Here is a 20,793-nt window from a genome sequence, read left to right on the forward strand (position 1 = left end):
GACATGGGAATAAACTGCCTTCACTACAGTGAAGACATTGAGAAACTTAAAGTTAGCAACTGCTACTCAGGAAAGATACCTTTAAGTTCCTGTAGATAATTCTGTCAAAGCGTTAGCTGAGTAAAACTCAGAAAGGTGGGTTTGGAAATGTCAGCAAAGGAACAGAGAACAAAACAACATTATGTCTAAATCCATGGGGCACCTGTATGAATATTTGTAACTCAAATTTGGCAGTTTTCTACTCTTCACCTCAACAACAGAGGCAGTAGTAGGTAGAAATAGAGAAAGTCACTAAGGATGACCAATCACCATGTTGGGCTGGCCTAAGGCAATCAGTCCAGCAACAGATGAGGCTGTCCCTCCGCCCTTTGGTAGGGAATAACATTCCTGGAAGAGCTGATAGTGATATCCTCTGAAGAAGATAATCCCCAGTATATTTTGCTGAAGGAAGTATACAGGTGAGGAAAGTGAGGCACCATGAGAACTGTTTAGCAGCTAGCTCTCATCACGTGCCGAAAAGTGTGGCTATCACTGTACACACCAGAAATTAAAGTTTCTGTACACGTCGGGTGGGACACCAATCCCTACAGTCCTCTTGGATTTAAGCTGTATTTATTTTCATGCTCCATGAAGGGCCTGACAGATTTCATTACATTGCACATTATAACGACCTATTTCCTCTGTTTTTACCGTGATGTGATCTAACGGGCCCCCCAGAAAGAGAGCTGCTGTGAGCTGTCACTCATGCCTGCTGCCTGGCACTGCCAGCATGCACTGCCTGCCTTCCTGCAAGGCGTCCAGAATGGTTACGTGAAAATAATGAACATATTTCAAGTCAAACCCTACAAGACATGGTTTTCCTTACAACAAATGAAAGACTGAATAGCAGCAAGCCCTCAGCAATGAGAAAGGATAGGGAATAAGACAGGGTAAGAGCTAACTCTCTTTTCTTTCTTTTTTTCCTCCCTTCTCACTGTTACAACAACTCTTCACCAAGCAGCACAGATGTGTCAAAAACTGCAAAGAAGCACCCAGATATCCCAGGCACAATGAATGGTAATAAATGCCACAGAAAAGGTTGTAGACTCCATGTTTCCATGTTTTAGCCAAGCTCTCTTAGGCAACTGAATAAAGTCCTATCCAAGCACACAGGTTATTCTGCAACCATTTGCTGCAGACTGCTTACATCATCCTCAGAAACATCTTCTACCATCAGAGAGATGGGACAGGTGAACTAAGGTTTCCCAAACCTATAGATAGACTGATAGACTGAAGAAGAGGATGCTCATGGGAGACCTTATTACTCTCTGCAGTAACCTGAAAAGATGTGGTGAGGTGGGGATCAGCCTCTGCTCCCAGGTAACAGAAGTAGGATGAGAAGGAATGGCCTCAAATTACACCAGCAGAGAATCAGGTTGGATGTTAGTGGCACAGGCTGCCCAGGGAGGTGGTGGGATCACCGTCCTTGGAGGTGTTCCAGTGTGGATGTGGCACTGAGGGACACAGTCAGAGGGCATGGTGGGGATGGGCTGACAACTGGACTGGGTGATCTTAGAGGTCTTCTCCAACCTTACTGATTCTGTGATTTTAAAAAGTTTCCAATAAACTTACACCTGTATTTATCCTTAAGCAAATGACTCAATCGTGTCTGCAAACATGCCTGAAACCTGCCCATGAATAAACTCTTACAAAAATTTTAGCCATTTCATTTTGAGCTGGAGATTTCAAGAAAAAAAAAACTTTTTCCAAGGCATTTTATTCACTTTAATTTCTATCTGGAAAGGATGGGGACTGCCAGAAAAACAGAAACAACAACAAACAATTGGAAGATAAAAGAGAGAAGGAAATTATTCCAACAAAAAGGTATGAGTCAAACATTTTGCCCATTCCAAATTGTTCGTGTTGATAATAGAAGAAAGATGAAGTGACTGTGTTTTATTTGTCCTCAAAGTACACTATTTCTCCATCCTAATCAGTTTTCCTCTAGAAAGTATCATTACCAGCAAGGGAAACTGAAGTTGGACTGTGGAAACAAGGGAAATTTCAATTGCTATATTTTGTTTTAAGTAATAACTCAGCATCTGTGGATTCAGGAGCATCAGGGCTGTAAATCCACATAAAGCTGAATGTTATGAATGGAAGCTGTCTGTTCTTACCCGATCTCCCATCTATTCTTGTCCCACACTCAGATGTGCTCTTCACACAACAATCCATGCTCTCTCACCGCTTTGCTTTCTGCAAACAGCTGCTCCGGCTGTCCGCAGTGACAGGTCATTAGCGGGCAGTTATTTTTTCCAGGACTGAGTGCACAGGAGTGGCAGGGCTATAAAAGCTTTTCTGCAGAGCTCCACAAACTGATCTGGGCAGCGCTCCGTCCCAGTTTGCTTTCTCTCCTGTTAATAAAGATTTTCTTGAAACCTTGTTGCTCAAACTGCACTGGTTTGTTCACATCACAGGAGTTTCAGACAGCTCTCTCTGTTCTACACATGCTGGGAGAGTGTACAACCTTAACTGCCTGGTACCATTAACATAGCACCACTCATTGCAGAGAGATGCGGCTTTCATCCTGAACAGCGGTGCTGTTTTGCTAGCAGATTCAAGCAAGCCTTCCTATCATCCTGTTAATTCATCCCCAAAGATACCTCCTACCATTCTGGAGGATGAGCATCTCTGCACTTCTGAGAGATTTTTTTTGTTGGGAATATATTGCTATGATCTGCTACTTTTATGTTCTAAACGAGCACTGTCAAACTTGATGAGATTAAATATTTTCTTCAAAATCCCTCCAAATGCGCTCACTTTATCTTCTGTTTTCCCCAGCCCGTACCTCCCGATTACTGAATTCTTTGAGTCTCACCAGTAGCTTTTTGCAGAATCAGATAGGTTCTCCACCTTCTGTATTTGTAGAGTGATTACACTGAACCATGCTCATGACACCTCAGATCATCATCTTGACAGCAATTACAACATCTCAAGCACTGAACCTTCGCAGAAGTGACTGGATTAGCAGAGGAGAAAGCAGCAGATTACGATAGAGAAATGGAAGTTCTGACCTCTTTTCTTTACTGTCAAACAATTCTCCTGGATTTCCATAGATTTCTTTTAACTGCTAGCTGTGCAAGGGTTGAGGCAGAGGCAACTGCCTTACAGCTGCTGTGCTGACACCTGCTTTGAGGACACAGCGTGCCCACTGTGCTGTGCAGTGTTCTGCCTCAGAGGTTTTCAACCTGGAGGCCATGATCTACCTTAAAATAGAATCATAAAGGTTGGAAAAGACCACTGAGATCATCTAGTCCAGCTAGTGACTCATAGCTGCCATGCCCACTAAGTTTCTACACATCAGGCCAATGAAGATATCAAGGAAGCCTCTGTTCACCTCATGTCAGTTTGCACCTTCACTGGGAAATATGGATAAATCTGCAAGCCCAAAGAAGTTTGGAGACCATAGGAAAAGATGAGCAGAAATACACTCTTCACAACAACATGTTTCCTAAGCCTGCTACACTGATCTCAGCTAAGAGCTATAGAAGGCCAGCAGTCCAGGGCCAGAACTCGTGCACCATGCAGCCTGAGCTCTGCTCTGGAGCTCTTCCCTGTCAGGACTTGTTCTCTAATCATCCTCAGCATCAAGACATTTAAGAAAGCTTTCTCCTTAGTGCTCTCTTGGGAGCCAACACCACCTCTTTCAGCTTCATCTTGAGTCAAGCAGCTGGTTTCCATCATCATCTACAAACTGTACCCAATTACACCGGCAGCACATTTGGCTTGTCCAAATTTATAATACATGGAACTGTTCTTTTTACGTGTTCAAATCCAAACAACTGTCAAGTGAAGACAGAGAGAAGCACTGCTACTGATAGAAGGAGCCTCTTTCCAGACTACAACTTACCATCTTGCTTTCTGAACAGTAACATTTAGCAAAGCCCTACAGGCTATTGGAGCTGTTTCCTGTGCTTCCCTGAAATATAAATCTGACAAAACTAGGGGAGCCAGGCACCTAGGTCTTTTTGACAAGTTAATTTTGTTATCACATTAGAATTCCAGCTACAGGTAAGCTAAGCAGGGGCTGCATGTGTATCAAGCAAAATCAACACAAGCCGCATGAGCTGCTGATTTGCTTCTTTGCTGCATGCAAGCAGAAAGAGGAAGAAAGAAAGGAGAGAAAAAGACAGAAAGAAATAACTCTTCTTTGGTGATTTGAACCCAGCATTGGAGCGCTCAACAAAACATTCCTTCCCAGGATTTAAATTCTCCCTTTGATGAGCACCTAGTGACTCAGTGGGATTTTTGCTAAGCCTCCATTTGAAGCTAGAGAACAGTACATTCACTATTTATTTCTCCCCCCTCCCTGTGCTACACCCTTTAATCATGATAAATATACCTAAACACGCTTGATTAAGCCAGACAGACAATGTGCCCCTAATCTGAACTGATCAGGGCTCTGAAGCTGCCAAAGTGAACCCGCTGTCTCTCTATCAGACAGAGTGATAAGGGGTAGGTAATGCAGCCCCATTAACTGCTTCCCACAGAATGAATTCTCCCTGCCTGCTCCTAAAGAGCAGATACTTGAGGAATGCCACCTGATGGGAAACTGCTTCGAACGGACTCTTTTGGCACAATTGTTGAGCAGCTCCTCAAGTCTTCCAGACAAACACCTGAAGTATGAAAAATGTAGTCACTTCCTTCTATGCTATTTTTTTTAAAACCTCCTCATACCTTATCTAGCTAACTGCCTCTCAATTTTTCTCATCTTTTCTGGGTAAGCGTTGGTACTGGCTGATACGTACTTTACTGCAGAAGGGTGGTTATCAGAATAACAATCGCGCTCCTGCTGTGCACATACACATGTGAGGGATCTGCTTTTGGGTACGGGTAGAGCTTGCACTTTGCGGACTCGCACAATTTAAGACAACTATATATCAATGTATCAGTAGTTTTATGTGGTGTGTTTAGTGCCTTTACACTAATATTGGAGGTGAACTGCAGGATGACGTAGAGTTGTTAAGGCTGGAAAAGACCTCAAAGATCATCCAGTCCAGTCATCAGCCCATCCCCACCATGCCCACGTCCCTCAGTGCCACATCCACACGGTTCTGGAACACCTCCAGGGATGGTGACTGCACCACCTCCCTGGGCAGCCTGTGCCACTGCAGCACCACTCCTTCTGAAAAGAAAATTTTCTTAGTATCTAACCTAAGCCTCCCCCGGTGCAACTTGAAGCCATTCCCTCTTGCCCTATTACTGTCACCTGGGAGCAGAGGCCAGCCCCCAGCTTGCCAGAACCACATTTTAGGTTGCTGTAGAGAGCAATGAGGTCTCCCCTGAGCTCCTGTTCTCCAGAACAACCCCAGTTCCCTCAGCTGCTCACCATCAGATTTGTGCTCCAGATCCCTCACAGCTCTGCTGCCCTTCTCTGGACACACTCCAGGGCCTCCATGTCTTTCCTGTAGTGAGGGTCCCCAGCTGAACACAGCATTCGAGGTGCAGCCTCACTACATCCAATCACCTTCCTGCTCCTGCTGGCTGCACTATTTCTGATACAAGCCAGGATGCCATTGGCCTTCTTGGCCACACTACTGGCTCATGTTTAGCTGGCTGTCAACTAATATCCCCCAGGATGAATGCATACAGATCACAAGTGCAAGCAAACACACTTCTGAATTTGTTCTGCAGGCCATATATATGTATGGACATCTGCTTTTGTGTATCCCACTTCAATCTTCACCTTCCATGAATATCTATTCTTATTAAAAGAATGCAAGAGAGAGGAATCAAGAGGGCATCAGACCATGGTTGGGCCCTGTGAAATTCTGGGACTACTCATCAGAAAACTGGTCTTTGGAGTAATTATAAGTACCATCAAAGCTGCTCTGATTCGCACTGGCTGTCAGCAGCTACAAGTTGGCTACAGACTGCTTCTTCTCAGTGCTCACACCGTCTTACTGCTGTTGGTGTCAGAGGTCTGCAAAGCAGTGCATGCCAACAGTGAGTTTGCTCAAATAGATCATATCAGACCAGGATGAGGAGAGACACTGCATTTCAGACACATTTCCTATCAGGAAGGACTTTCCATAAGATACTCCCAGAGCAAAAGAGTCAGAACAAAATCAAGAATCTGCCACAATGAGTATAGTTTAAAACCAACCAACCCCCACAGATAGTAAAACCACCTACACTTCAACTCAGATATTCAGAGGTGCTTTCCTTGCATTTGGATATCTAAATATGGGTAAAGGATACTTAAGATTAATTAGCTCCAGCTTTGACAGTCAGAGAGAGATTTCCAAAATACATGGCAGCATCCAATTACTGCTCTGTAAGTCTGGCTCCTGTACTTCAGCTAAAAGCTCATCTCTGCTGATATTCTTGCATGTGAGTGCACACTGATGTATACCCCTTTGGATCAAATATTTCACAACATGAAATGGAAATGCAGAAAAAAGGTCTGTAAATGCCAAGATAGGAGTAAGTTCACCCTGTGTCTCTGGATCATTTCCACAACAAACAACAAACTCTGCTCTGCATGTATAAGTGATGAAGGACACAACAGAAGGCCATCAGGTCCTTCTTCTTGAGCATAGCACACAAAGAGATTTCATGGCATTGAGACATTAATCCAATCTGGTAAAAATAAAAAAAAAAAAAAGTTTTTATTCTTATATTGTGTTTGATATCCCATTTGAGTGGGATATGAGAACAAGATAGTATGAAAATCTAGCAATAATAATAAAAAATAGAACTACATTTCCAATCAGCCGCTGTATGTTTTTCTGCTCATGCCAACTGATGGAATTTTGCATAAAATGGGATGGAAGAAGAGTGAGATCAGTGAGGTGATTAGTGTGTGTGCGCGTGTGTGGATGTGTGTGTGTAAGATTCCTACTGGCAGCACAGGCAATTGTGCAGAATTTGCAACACTGCTACTAAAATTACATTATGTGCCAATAGTGTTTTGGCATGAAAGTTAAATCAGTACAAAAAAGTAGCATCACTTTGTCCTTTTAACCATAGATCTACATTTGTACAAAATTGAACATGACTGTGCAAGTTGTTTTCTATAGAAAATTTCACTTCTTTTTAATACATACTTCTCTTCTTGTGCTTAAAAAAAAAAAAAAAAAAAAAAAAAAAAAGGAAATGTATGTTCAACTCAATAACATGTTATCTATGATAATCTAAAAACAAACACTGGAAATCTGATCATTGGGTTCCAAGAGCCCACTTATCTCGGCCACGCTACACATAATTTCAGTTCATAGCCACATTTGTTCTGAGGAAAATTTGCTGATAAACTTTCTATTAAAAGTTTCACATTTAAGTAAGGATGGAGAAATTGAAATGCTTTGAGAGGTATCAGCCATGTGGTCCAATTAATACTCCCATGGTATGCTCATTGCATAACATCACTACTGCATATTTACATTCTGAGTCTCAGCGCTGCATTAGCTGGGTTTTTTTTTTCTGCTTAATGGATCTTCATGGCTCAACTTCCATTTAAACACAGCACCTCTTTTACAAGGCCTAAGTGCTACAAAACAGCCTGTCTATAAATTAAAGTCAGCCTGGGTGCATCTGCGCTTGGGAATGCTTTTGAAAGGGTTTTAAAAGCAATCAATTACAATAATTTGTACATTTAAAGATGCAACTCCAACAGTCAATCCAATTTTTCTTCTGATTATAAGGTAAATGTGAATGCCAGCTTGTTACTACTCCTGGGGTTTATCTCTGCACAGAAATCGTATCATTTTAGGGAGAAATGCAGAACATATTTCACGCTTGTCTATGCATTTTTTTGTTCACTTGGATTATGATACCTTTGAAATTAAAGCGCAGCCGCAGTTTGTGAATGACTTAGTGTGTTAGACACTTTTACTCTCAAGTAGAAGTAACTTGTTTGTTAATCCAAATGTAAGTTCTACCAAATCGGAATAGGTTCTCATCATCTGGAACAAAAATACCCAAGCCTTATCCTGATGTAGCAATATCTCATACGGAATTAATGTGCAGACCAAGGCTTCATTAAACACCACGTTCCTATAGGTTGATAGCTCCTATAGGGCTGACATTCTATGTTTCCCATTCTTTCAGCCTGGGAGCTTTCACAGCACTGAGGCCGATGGGGACTCACTGCACAGCCCTTGCACACTGTGTGAAGCAGTTGCAGCCCCACTCCTCCAGCGAACGAGTGATCAATGCTGCTCTGCAGTAGGGAACCACACAGCTGCCAGCCTGCTCAGTAGATCGCATGTGGCGAACAGGGAACACTGCGCAAAGGGTGTGAATGAGTCATCCGACATTTGAGGTTGACTGAAGTCATTCCGCTACATTTACTTCTAATCTTGATGTGCTATCCGCATTTGCATTTCGAGCAGAATGGGAAGAAAGATTTAAATTATTTGCTATGCAGCGGACTGCATGTGTTCAAGAATGTATTGAGGTGTTCAAGAAAAGGGTAGAAGGTGTTTGAGGACTGTGTGGATGTGGCACTGAAGGACATGGTCAGTAGGCATGGGGATAGGCTAGAGGTTGGACTGGGTGACCTTAGAGGTCTTCTCCAACCTTAATGGCTCTCTGTGTGTGAGCAAATGGGATTATATGCACGTTGGGGTGAAGGCAGCAGGCTGCGAGCTGCCTTTGCTACACTTGGACGTGAGCAGGCACTGCATGCAAGCCTGAGCACATCCAAGCAGGAGTATGTTTGAGCGTTTGTGTCTCCAGGGACCTGATTATAAATGAAAGATGTTCATTTGCAGTATGCCTGAATGGAGGAGCAGAGGTCCCACAAGCGTATTTCAGGTGATGCGTATGTTGTGTTTTCCTGAGCAAATACAAATCTGAGCAGCTGTGAATGCATTGGCCCACATACACTCGGAGGGTAGGCATGTGCTGCATGTGCACCTCTGCGACCAGGAGCAAGTATCAGCTCAAGCTGAATTGAAGCATTTCTGGCATTTCTCAAACATCAGCAATAGCGTTCAAATCATTTAAAGATTTTCATGGAAAGACTACATAGCAACCTCGTAAACGCAATCAGACCTCACATGAAGCTCCTTCACTTCTGGCTCCAATTCTAGATAAAAGCAGACATTTGCAGCTTCTGACTGCTTACAGCTCCCACTGAAGTCAGATACATGTGTATTTAGCAACATTAGGTGCAAAGCCATTTTTAAAGCATGCACACCTGTGAGTCTTTGGCACCTCAGTTCAAGCCCTCAGATTTGAAACTCTGGACAAATATTTTCTTAGCTCTAATTTTAGAAGAAGAAAAAGCAATCATTATGGAGATGAAGATCCTGACAAAATACTGCACAGAAGATATTTTCTGAAGGTGAGGGAGGTGAGCATAAAAGATACTTCATGAGGCTGCTCAAAGGGCAACTCGCAAGGAGACTGAAGATGGAAAATCTGGCTGTGGACATAAAAGCAGGCCTACACAATAGCTAATGCTGAAGAAGGTAAAAGGTGGGGCAAGGAAAGCACTCTCACCTCAAGCTAAAAAACAGTGAGATTTGGTTTTGCACAGAGCTAACAACGTGTCTGCCTTAAAACAAGGCTTGCAGCATGTCACATAGGTAAAGGGCATTTTACCAAAATCTGCATTATTATTTCCTTTTTCTTTAAGTCCAAGTTATTTTAACCTTTAAATTGTTAAAATTTAGTAACTACTAAACACATTTCAGGCCACCCCTCCCCTGCACATCTATTCTGTAAGTTATTGATACTGCACTCAATTAACCTTGGTAAGTGACTGTAGGCTGGATGCTGCCTCACAGATTCAGTCATTCTTGCTCAAAGCCACAGTTTGCATGCAAACCACTGAATGGCAGCACTTAAATCTCCAAGTAAAATTGCCTTAATGGAAGCAAAAATGTACATACATGACATTTGTATTCATATTTGTATTCGTACTAAGTCTCACATTTATTTATCTGAAAACCTGAACATTGGGCAAAATCTATGCAGATTCTGTCCTATTAAATAAAGAAGCAAATGCAATTATGATTCAAAAAGTTTACAAAAATGTATTTTCCTATTTCTTTGGGTGACAATTGAAGGCATATGACTGCAGTTCCAACCTATGTACTATGCTTGTATTGGCTTTTGTAGAGAAGAGAAAATGGAATGAGCCGGCAATCCAATTTCTATTAGTGAGTCCAGTCCAAAGAACACTTATTGAGGTACATAAAAATCCAAAAGCTATTGGGAGTGGCAATGAATTAAAGAGAGGCTCCACACAAAGGAACTCACAGGTATCAGGACAGAAGCATAGCATGATCCACAACAGCTACAAACCAGTTCTCATGCACCTGAGGCCCAACTCTGGTTGCACCAGCACACGTAAATGAGAGAGCGTAACTGTTTCACCTTGTCCTTGCTCTCAAGCTGAGAACTGGTTGTGCACACATTTTAAGAAGCCAGCTTTTCAACATTACACTATGGTTTATGAGGAGAGAACAAAGTATTATTTCCTCCATAATACAATAAAGCACCATGCACAGTTGTTTCTACGATTATCCTCCTGAATACACTGTGCTGATGGCAGTGTTGTCATGAGAATTACCTCACTGAAAACAAATGAGGGAATTGATATGATATTGCCAGTCTTTTGCGTTGCTCTTTGTGTTTCTATATTACATCTCTTCTTTTTTAACCTTTGGATTGTTTTCCCTATTTGTAATGCAAACTACTGGGAGCAGCAGTAGTTTGCTTTCACAAATGGCATTCTTCCACATGGGGCAAGTTCACAAAAACCAATGGGTTAGCATCATACAACAGTATTTGTCTTGACCAATTTTTAGCACGTACGCGCTGCACACTGCCCAAGTGCAACTTCCCCATTTGATCCCAGTTTCCAAGTGGCTTTCCATTATCTCAAGCTCTAAAGGAATATTTAGTGTAGTCTCTATGTCTATATGGTTTAGTATTAGATACGGAGGTTGGCGACCCTGCATGCAGCAGAGGGGTTGGAGCTTGATGATCCTTGAGGTCCCTTCCAATCCAAGCCATTCTATGAACAGCTGGGTTAAAATGGATCTGTGGAGATCATCCACATCAAGCCCATGCTTCACTGCTCATGGCAGTGCTAACTTTGGAATCCCATATGATCAGGGTACAATTCAACATTTCTACAGTGACTACTCTAGCAGAATACCAGTCTTATGGAAGCAATAATATAAATCAGGTACCCGCGTAGATCAAAGGTGTACTGAAAATCATTTAGGTACAACATCTTCATTAAATGTTTTGAGTTCTCCTTTAACTATAAGTCACCTTAAAAGATTGTGGGGGAAAAAAAATAATTAAAAAAGTGATATTGATTTCAGTGCTGGGCTCCAGTTACACAGTTGCGTATTGTCAAAACACGCAGTAAAGTGTAGCTATCTTTACAATCATTTCCTGAATTTTGTATGGTTTATATCCTCACTGTATAATTAAAAAAACAAAAACATTGTTTGTAGATAGAATTATGAAAAAAAGATAAAAGGAAATAAGGAAATTTCAGGACAGAAAATAAAACAACTTGGTTAAAATTGCCAGGCAAGACACTAAAAGAGTATCTGCGTTATGTACCTTAGCTTAAGGAATGTGCTCCTCTTCACCATACCTTTGAAAGTCTGCAGAATACAGCTTCAAGAGCTGCAAAGTATAGGAACCATATGAGTGTAGAAAGGGCTCTGCACTGGGAAACTACCAGTGACGAGAATCACTCATCATGAGATGTAAGCACGAACTTCTACAGGATTTAACACCTCAGAAAAACAATTAGCATGATTGCTTACTTGATGAACAGGGTGAATTTTATCCAAATTTAATACCATTGAAAACACTTGCAACACTGCACTTCTGCATGAAAAAACAAGCCCTCTCTTCACTGCATTTCCATTTTCTGTTCTGTACCAGTTTCTTCTCATATTTGTTTCACCTGCTATCAGATTTAAGAAACTATAAGTATCAGTTTCATTACTACTCCATATCTTGCCCGTATTTGATTACAGTATGCTGTCACTTTAGTCCTGAAAATGAGCTTTGCTTTCTAGCCTGCAGCTTGTCAAAAATTAAAACAGTGGTTATCTTTTCTTCATAAAGAAAAATGAATCTCCAAATATTCCAAAAGCAGTAGCTAAGTTTTGGCATATTGTCTCCTGGTCTGAAACTGATTGGACTTTGCTTATCTCTGCAGTTGGTCAAGGAAAGAAGTAGGTGCTCAGCCCTTCCGCTTAGGAAATGCTATGCCAGGCTCATTTAAACTGAACAGAACAACAACATTTCAAAAGTATATTTTTCTCAAAAGCTGAACACTTTGCAGAAAAGCAAAGCTAACCATTCTGATCAGACATCATTTCAAACAGTAGTAATTCCATAAGAAAATAACTGCTGTTCACCACCACCACCCCCAAGAGATTCCCACTGCATTTTACAACTGAGGAATTAAATACAGGCTCATTTTGTATTTCTGTTACCTGATTGGTTCCATTAAAGAGAGATGCAGTGGTGCTGGGCAGAATGTAGCAGCCGCACACTGTTGCTGTTTCTCCTTGGTAGGTTTTAAAGGATTACAGCCGCTCCTTTGGCTTCTCTTGTGAGAACTATCCAGCAGCTTAATTAAGCAACTCTATTAACATCTCTTTTCTTACTGCAGCCTTACGGAGAATCACACTTCCCTGAATGCTTCTGGTAGTTGAGTTAGTAAGCCTGGATATTAAACCATGTCAGCTGTGTCCTTTGACCCCAGCTTTACCTTGGAGGGTACCTCCGGTTTGGCAGCCACGTTCTCTGCTTCTTTACCTATCCCTTTATCTAACAATGAAATTCATCCTCCAGTGCTTTTCAACAGCACACAGCAGGTTAGGAGCAGGAGAAACAACTGCCCAATTAAAATCAAGGTGTCTGATGTGCAGCAGGCAAACTAAAATCTGCCTGGGCTATCAAGGCAAACACCTTCAGGCTTATGCAATTAACCTCAGGATAATTGATGACCACAAGTAATCAAGCTGTGGTTGGAGGTCTCGTGCAAGAAACATACGAGGGCATATCATTCAGTATTGACTCAGAGAAAAGGGCTCCACTGAATCAATAACACCATCTCCTGAAGTGCAGTGGGTTTCCTTCAAAATCTTCCTTAATTACCAGATGAAATCACCAGGTGCTTGAAAGACTCGAAAGAGTAGCTACAGGTGTGCTGGTGTTCCCAGTGCCTCTGTAAGCTGTTGCATACAAAGAATGGTAAAACCCTTTAGCTGACTGTGGGGAAGAAAAACATACCACTCAAAATCATCCCCTGATTATTTACTAGAATGATTTAGTAACAATACAGGCAAAAGCGTGCATGGGGAACTTTATGGTACTACCAAAGAGATATAAAGAAAACAAGAAAAAAAAAAAGAACTCTTATTCCGGAGTTCCAGGGGTCATGCAAAGAGCTGTACCCAAACCACTACTCTGATAAGACAGCGAGGGAACACCTCTTTCAAAAAACCTCTTTCACCTTTCCTCCCCTCTACCTCTTACTCTTCATTGACCTTTCACTTCAGACTGAGAGCTTGGTAAAAGCTGAGTTTTCTTCTGCTATGACTTTTACGACTTCACCTTCACTGAAAGAACTGATTTTTATCTATTTATTAATTTTTAATGAGGACAGCTATTACATTTAATTCCCTAGAATTATTACCTTAATGTAACTGTTAGAGGTTCATTCCCAGCAGGTGTATTCTAGTGACCATAAGCAGCCACCCTGCCATAAGATCCCTTTTGTTTTCTCATTCCTGAAATTCCACACTGAGGATCAGATCTGGAGAAAACCACTTGATTAGCAAGGAATTTCCCTATTTTTTTTTTTTTTTTTTGCATTAGAGATGTAAGCTCTATTACATAAATGTTCTATCCCAGTGAGGTGGATCTGGTGTCAAAAGTGTCTGAAAGTTAGCAAAAAAACTTGTTGTAAAAGAGCTAATTAATAACAGAGCTCAGGGTGCTTAAGAAGCTGAGTCTATGGAGACTGAAGAAAGTATTTTTAAACCCATTCTGGAGCTGCAGTTATTAACAAATGGTTGATCTTCACAGAAATCATCCTGTGGTTGCTTCCACTCTGTTTCCCACAGTGACCTCAGCAGCAAAGGGAAGCAAATCAGAAGAGTATTGAAAAATCAAAATAAAACCAAAATAAAAATAATTAGTATAGCCTATCGAGGTACTTGTCATGTCTGTGCACTTACAGCTGAGCTGAGTTTTACATTCAAAATAACAATCCAATGGCATTTGCTATTGTTTTTTTTTAATGTAGAAGAGGCACGGTTTTCACGAAGACTTACAGCACAACTATAAGAGCACACAGTGAATTTCCTGAGAATTTACAAGTACGTTTATTAACTGATTTACAAAGTAAAATTAGTTTAAAATATGGATCCATTAAGAAAATTGATGCTTTGGGTTTGACCTTTTGTTTATTTGTTTCTGCAGCCTTGGTAGTGGATTAATCCAGACCTTCATCATATTCAGAGATTGCAAGGATCTGCATTGACAACATCTGAAGGTTTTTCCAAGATTGGTGGCCTTTTCTTTCTTTCTTTTTTTTCCTTTTTTTTCTTTTTTTTACCTCTATCATACTTCTTATCAAAAATTCCCTCTTAAAAAACAACCCATGTTAAATTTTTTCCTTCAGAGGATGCTATGAGGAACATCTGAAGATACCTGAGAAGCCCCCAGCTAGAACGGCCCTTTCACTTCCCACCAGGAGGGACAATTCGCTGCAGTTCTTCTGTGAACAGAGGGAAGCAGGTGCTGCTCTGAGTGATGAATCTCCTAACTGTGTGCAGACGGATCAGTCCCACTGAGAACTGCCTTGTTGCGTTGTCGTGGGAGAGAAAAAATGTTATGCTTAACATCATTTAAGGCTAACCTGACATCACAAACGTTCAGAGGCTTTGATTATTGCATGAGATCATTGCAGTAAAAGGAGAAGACAGCATTAAACAATTAGGCATGTAGTACAGATGTAATTACTTGGGATACAGGAGATAGCAATATATGCTTTGTCAAATCAGTAGGAAAAGGATGCAGCTGTTGTACGCAGCCCCTGCTGAAGGTAATACAATGATTGTGATAATGCCTATATAATCTTCAGAAATGTAATATTGCAATTCTATTCATCCTCTTTCTACTAAGAATCTCAAAGAATTTAATGACTTCAATAAATTAAGATTCTCCTTCTGTTCAGATCAGGAAAATATTTTACGACTAGATCCACTTCTTTACAGAGAACATCAGAACAGAGAAAATCAGCAGAATTTTTGTTTAGTTTGATGGATTTATCTCAGAGACTTTCTACACCATTAGGATAATGAAAAAAAAGGAGAAGCCAAACACATTCAGGTTCTACAAAGGCACTGTTTGTATGCTTGCATAACGAACATACAACTTAAAACTTCAAACTGTAAACTAATAACCCTCTCAGAAAGTATTTGTTCCATCCACGTGTAGAGACCCAACAGTGGGTTGGGTCATCTTTCTCTGAATCATTAGGTTTTGACCATTGTTTGGGCAGTGTATGGCATGTGATAGATGTCTGGTCCAATACAGCCAATCCCATGTACAAACAGTTAGATAGAATGTCTCCAGTATCTTACCCTTAGGTGCATGAAAAGCAATTATTGGGGCACATTCATGCACTGAGACAGTTTTAGAAGTTTGTCTACATCTTAAGATAATCCCTGCATCAACTGCAAGGTTAAGGAGTGTGTTTCCATGCCAGAACTCAGCTGGAACTTGAAAGAGCTGTGACCTGGAAACACAATGTTGCTACTTACGTAGCTGGATTTTTTAAAAATAAAATTTAAAAAGAAGAGATGTCAGAGCTCTGAGGGTTGAAGATTTTACTCTAAGGGTTACTGGTGAATTTGTCGTGATGAGACAATAAAAAAAGAATTGGGGAACTAAAAAGAGAAGTATAGAGAACGCGAGGCATACAGTGCCTCAGGGAAAAGAATGGCATGTAATTATAACCGCACGCTGCTCTGAAAAGATAAAGCTGCATGTAAAAAGGTTATAGGCTCAGGGAAAGGGAGGAAAGATGGATCTTGGAACTCCAAAAGAGGGGGAAAAAAGGATTTAATCATGTATCAGTGCATACTGTTCATTTAGGCATTCCAGTCATTTTCTTTCTCTCATAATATTTTGCAGTACTGACCTGTGAACTCAATGCCAGCATAATGTGGCCATTTCTAGCAACCTTATTCCTCAAAGGTTCCTCTCCCCTGCTTAGATGTTATTTAAATGGTACCTTGGTATGGTTCTCTAATCAGCAGAAAAATTTAAAAAAATATAAGTCTGCAAGGCAGAGCTCAGTCCTTTTCAAGATCACATTTTTCATTCTCACCTGTCTGGAATTCTTCTAGTGACAGTATTTACAACAACTTGGCTTCAGAGACAGCATTCAGAGCTAAAGCCAGAAAAAGAAAAGATGCCCTTCCTCTCATCCAGATGACCCATTTGGAGAAGACCAATATCTGTGGCTCAATAGTGGCCAGACTTCAAAAGCATATGAGTGAAGCATTGAATGTTCTATCACAGGGAATTTGTCTCCACCTCAAAACATGAAGGTGATGGTATCTAGCTCATACCATACCAAATTTTTTCATATTTGGGCAGGTTTTCTTTTTCCACTCTCTTCTAAAAACTGCTTATTTGAAGACATATTTAAAATGTAGTCAACACTACAACATGCAGCAATAAGGCAGCTTTGTCTAGAGAGTAAGAAACAAGATCAAGAATTTAGTTTCCAAACCCATCTCAGCTAAAGATTTGATGTGCATCTCCAGGCAAGTCCCATCAACTCTCCATACTATTGGAGAGACCTGTGAAATGCAGGGTAGCTGTACTGGAGATATTTAAATGTGTTGGGGCACTGAAAGCCATCAAGCTTGATTCTGGTAAGACCTGTTCATTTTTTCACATTGAGAAATTAATTGCGCCAGTACGGCTTTAAGGGCTTCTGTCCTCACAGTGACACTGCATTTATTTACGCATATTTATATGTATATATGCATTATTATAACTATAAATTGAGAGTGCTCACACTGACTCACCTTAAGTGCAAACAGACAAAATTCCCTTCAATAGCCAACAATTTGTGAAGTCATTAAGACAAAAAGTTTATAGAGGAAAAGCAAAGTTACTGCCATAAAACCCTTGTTGGTAACATACTTCATTTTCTGCTGCCGCAAAATATGAAGAATGGTGGAAAACCGAGCTGCAAGCACTAGAAATTGTCCCTTGAGGGAGCTGCAAAATAAAGTTTTTTGAAATATATCATAGAATTTATGGATGCTGTTCGTGCTGACGGGAATATGGCTTGCAGCCAGCCCTAAGCCTTAAGTCAAGTGCGTGACAGCCATCATATTCAGTATAGCATTTTGAGGACCTGCAAGAGGACAGTACGGTTACATTCCTCTTAAACAAAAACCAGACTCAGGAGAGAGAGAAAAAGGTAGAGGATGACAAGGCCTTATTATATTGTAAAAACCAAAGGAACTGAAATGAGCCCCAAACACAAAGGGGTAGCAAGTGTTGATAGAAGTACTTCATGGTGAAACATATGGCATTTTCTCAGCCACAGTGGTTGGGCCCTTCTGACTACTTATATCAGAGACTAAACTTGGCAGTGAGAATATTTTATGGCATATAACTAACAGCTCCACTAAGAGGAGAATTTCAAGTATTTTACTGTTAAGGGAAGAAGCATAACGAAGGGAGTAAAGAACATTTTCATTATGTCAGGCAATAAAAACAAACCAGAAGAGACTGCCTACAGCAGTGGTTCCAGACCTGTGGCTTAACAGCAACCTCTTGCCTGCCAAACTTTCAGATATTGCTGGTGGCCACAGAGAGCTGCTGTCAAGCTGGAAATTGATGGGGAAGGCAAAGTGTAACATTGTACAGAGGGTTATTACTTCTCACTGCTGTTGCTCTTCAATCAGCAAAAATGGAGGGCATTGGCATACGGTTCCAAGAGTGGAAGGTAAGGAGAGTGGGGAAAAAAAAAAAAAAAAAAGAAATAGTTTGACTAGATAAAGAAAGACAAGGTTTGGAGAGAGAAATGATGTCTTTTACTAGAGTAATAGCTATAGCTTACAAAAACCAGACAGACATCCAGACACTCTATGCCTTCTGCAAGCCAATGTAAGAACACACAAGAGATCAAGACTGACAGCTGAGTACTCTAGGGGTTGTAAAAACTTCTGTCTTGTGAATAAGCCAATTTTTGTTCAGCCCTGGAAGGTGCCACACTCTTAACAATTTTGGAAGATCTGTGTGGAGAGCAATGGTAGAGGTGAAGCTAACTTCAAAATCCAGACAGCAGAACTAAGCCAAATTATGTGGGTACATTTTGCATTGCCTATCTACCCCTCTCCATGTTACTCTGCTTCCTACACACATATGGGAACAATGTATAGGGCTTTTTTTGCATTTAAACTCTTATCTAAGGGATCATTGAATTTGGATTTAAAAAAATAAATAAATAAAACAGAAGTAAATATCACGAGATAGAAAAGTAAGAGAAAATGCCTCCATGGCATACTTTTTCTCCATATGTCTTTTCTGCACGTTTCCACTCATTTCACCATCACATGATAGCATGGGTTTATGTCAGATTCAGAGACCCGTGAGCAAAAACTGAAGAATGGAACCCTCTCTCCTTCCAAGTGGAGGACTCTTGCTGGTGGCTGAATTGGCTAGTCTCTTCTACACTAAATCAGAACCAGTGGACAGCTTTTCAAGGATTCTCAACCCAAAACCCAACTCTTCTTCCTGCCATGCCCATTTACTAGAAACTTGATCAATACAAAACCTTTCTTCTCCAGACAAATATGTGACAGCTTTTCCTACTGCTGATGAAGAGATTATTATCTTTTCTAAGAAAATTTTGTACAAACAGGCAGTACTAAATAATGTCTTGGAGACTGACGTCCTTTTAATCCTAAGTTATCTGCAAGGCAAGTCAAGCAACGTGAACTTTCTCCTTGAACAAAAACATTTGTGAAGCACACACAGTCACAGAATCACAGAATCACAGAATCACAGAATTGTAGGGGTTGGAAGGGACCTCCAGAGATCATCGAGTCCAACCCCCCTGCCAAAGCAGGTTCCCTACACCAGGTAGCACAGGTAGGCATCCTTGCCATGGAGCTGCATAGTGCTCTATCCTAAAGAAATGTCTGGTACCAATGCTGTGTATTGCACTTACAATGTACCGAAAAGCTTTATAAGAACGTTACAAAGCAATTAAGGAGAAATCACATTCAGGCCTTGCCCCCAGAGACACCAGCACGTTTCCCAGGAGCCATCAAATAGAGGGTTGGTGATGCCAGATCTACAGCTGCCAGAAGCTTTTCTTTTTTTTTTTTTCCTAGGCATCTTGCCCCAGTCAGTGTGATCACACTGGATGTCTTGGAGACACAATAGCCTGATCTGTCTCAGGGGAACCTTAACGTTTCTGGGAAATCTGGATATCTCTTTACATTGTGCTTCTGGCTGAGAAAAAAAAAAGAGAAGAAAAAACTCCCCATTATTTTCTTCCCAAAACTACCCTGCTTCTGAGCACATTCCTGATCCCCCACAGACAAGCAGAACAACTTGATGCAGTGGTGGCACGACTGAAAATTTACTAAATCCCGAGCCTTGCAGCTAAGACTTTCCTTGTTAAATTCTACAAACAGAAAATATCACGCTTATTTAACCAATACTACTCTTAAAACTTCAGAGAAAAAAAAGCAGAGTAGGTCTGTACCTTTGTAGGGCTGGTGGTTGCACTCTGCTGTTTCAGAATCTGTGTTGAGATAAAGCGATGGGGAGTTTCATAACGCAGTAACCAACTTGCCTCCTGCCTTCAGCACCAATGCTCAGCATTGGCTGAAAGCCCATGGAGCCATTTGGGACTAAAGGGTTTCACCATGGCATCTTTGCTTTTCCCTTGCCAAGCACAGCCAATCAAGCCAGCAGCGTGTAAACCACAAACCACGCAGGAACTCACAGGCTCGGCTGCTTACAGAGATGGGTGTGGGGCTCAGTTTTGTGTGGTTTTATTCTTCTACTCTCACGGTGACAGGCGCTTGAGAACAGTTTCTCAGAGTGCTACAGCTGTTCTCTGCTCCAGCTGCATTTCAAGCACTGGGGCATCCCATAACTTGCTCAACATTCGGGTATTTGATGCATCTGTCTGGAAAATACCAGTCTGTTATATGCAAGTAGTGGTCTGCAGAAGCAAGCTGTCAAGCATGTCCTGAAAGATGCCTTCTTTTCTAACATGGGGTGACTGGTGGTCATACATTTGCGTTTGAACTTCAGGGGCACATCTCCTGCTGTGCATGTCTTCTGATGTGACAGAGTCCATGGTTGCACATATACAGTGTGCTCACAGTTTAGCAGGGTCTGTTACAATAGGAGAAGTGACGATGGTTTCAAACTGAAAGAGGGGAGTTTTAGATCGGATATGAGAAAAAATTTTTCACAGTAAGGGCTGTGAGGCACTGGCACAGGCTGCTCAGAATAGTGGTGGATGCTCCATCCCTGGAGACACCCAAAATCAGGATGGAGGGGCACTGAGCACCCTGACTGAGCTGCAGGTGTCCGTGTTCATTGCAGGGGAGTTGGGCTAGACGGCCTTTAAGGGCCTCTTCTGTCTCACATTATTCTATGATTCTATGACATGTGAGAAGATGTGTTGTATCTCTGTAGAAAAACACAAGCACACACAGGGGTCACCTCAAGCAGTGTAGGCACAAGAGAGACAATTTAAGA

General features: G+C 41.3%; 1 protein-coding gene and 1 long non-coding RNA gene across 4 annotated transcripts in view; one reads left to right on the plus strand and one right to left on the minus strand.

Annotated features, from left to right (window-relative positions):
* GRAP2 (GRB2 related adaptor protein 2) overlaps positions 1-19,931 on the minus strand; it is a 39,963-nt gene extending 20,032 nt beyond the window's left edge. The window contains exons 1-2 of one of the 3 annotated variants that reach the window (XM_048927300.1): positions 12,462-13,092; positions 11,572-11,637 (exon numbers count right to left, since the gene is read on the minus strand). The gene's annotated coding sequence lies outside the window, so the exon portion shown is untranslated. Of the gene's footprint in view, positions 1-11,571; positions 11,638-12,461; positions 13,093-19,783 lie in introns of those variants that run through there. The other 2 variants (XM_048927282.1, XM_048927271.1) reach the window with 2 other exon arrangements.
* Positions 13,915-16,093, plus strand: LOC125684826 (uncharacterized). The gene is made up of 3 exons (XR_007373334.1): positions 13,915-14,354; positions 14,458-14,530; positions 14,660-16,093. It is a non-coding gene; the product is annotated as an uncharacterized LOC125684826 (long non-coding RNA).
* Positions 19,932-20,793: the final 862 nt, after the last annotated feature.

Source organism: Lagopus muta, chromosome 1, assembly GCF_023343835.1.
Source record: "Lagopus muta isolate bLagMut1 chromosome 1, bLagMut1 primary, whole genome shotgun sequence".
In the NCBI taxonomy this organism is placed as follows: Eukaryota; Metazoa; Chordata; class Aves; order Galliformes; family Phasianidae; genus Lagopus; species Lagopus muta.